This window comes from Nicotiana attenuata, unplaced genomic scaffold (assembly GCF_001879085.1).
Source record: "Nicotiana attenuata strain UT unplaced genomic scaffold, NIATTr2, whole genome shotgun sequence".
Taxonomy (NCBI): Eukaryota; Viridiplantae; Streptophyta; class Magnoliopsida; order Solanales; family Solanaceae; genus Nicotiana; species Nicotiana attenuata.
The window spans coordinates 242,476-243,848 of record NW_017671603.1 but is presented as its reverse complement, the minus strand read 5'-3'; positions in this window follow the sequence as shown (position 1 = coordinate 243,848).

The following is a 1,373-nucleotide window of genomic DNA, read 5'->3' as shown; positions in this document are numbered from 1 at the left end:
CGGATAACCCTCTTGTAAGGAGTATAATCAGCCATTGAATAAGAAAATCCAAGTTTTCTGTAAAAAGATAACAATGGTGATTGTTTCTACAAAAAAAAAGTACAAATATACAGAATAATACATGTGCCAGCGAAAAATTAACAAGTTTAACACTTACCACAACTTTTTTGGGAAACAATTTTGAAAATTGAGAGAGAAAATTGAGATGAATTAGTTGATAATGGAGATTGTATTCGTGGTGAAGATACTGGGTTGGAAGAGAGATAGTGGAGAGAGAACGTGGGTTTAACAAAATTGTATACAATAGCCGTGTTATTGGGAGAGAGAGAAAAGAAAGTATGAGAGAGAAAAAAATATTTCACGGCGTATTTAATGGCTTAACAGTAGAAAGTGACCATAAATAAATAATTTGCTATAAAACCTAAAAGGTAGCTATAAAATATAATTTTATAAAAGATATTTATTTATAATAAATAAGGGGTAAAGGTTTGCTATAGGAGGTAAAAATTACTACATAGTATAATCGCTCCAGAAAATAATACATGATAATCAGTGTATAATTTGTGTATATTTTGCTAGCCCATGTTATTATTTTTTCCGACTGACCAAAAATATAACTTGCCCGAAGCAATTTGATCATGTTGGGCCTTATAAGTGGCTGGGTTACAGGCTTACAGCCTTCATGGGCTGAAACCCAAGCCACCCATACAAGCCCTTCATTACTTCTTTCCTTTTGTTAACCTTAGGGTAGGGAATGAAAGTCTCATGAAAGCTCTTGTTATCTTTTTTCCGGTAGTAATTTTCATTTTGGGTATTATCACTTTTAGCCCGCATCAGAAACTATTTACATCTGGTAGTCAAAAAACTATATAAAATTTGTATATAACATACAGAATGTATATATATATATACAACAAATATATAAATTTTATATATTTTTTCGATTATTATTTTTACAACGGCTATACAATGTCATATTTCCTTTCGTTTTGTTAATCTTACATTATGGGTGTGTTTGGTATAACGGAAAATATTTTCCATGGAAAATAAGTAGTAATCTTATTCATTTTTCTGTGTTTGGTACGCAAATTAAGAAAAATGACTTCTCAAGAGCATTCATAAATAATTTAGATATAATAAACATGAAGCCATAAACTTTCAAACCAACAACCTTCCGAACCCACAAATTTTATAAACTTTCGTACCGCTAAACTTTCGAAACCGCGGAATTTCGAACCCGTAAACTTCCAAACACATAAACCTCCGAACTCAAAAATTTAGAACTTGTAAAATTTTGAACCTTTAAACCGATAATTAAAAAATAAAATTGAAAAATATATTTAAAGTCGGGGGGGGGGTGGGGGGAGGGGAAC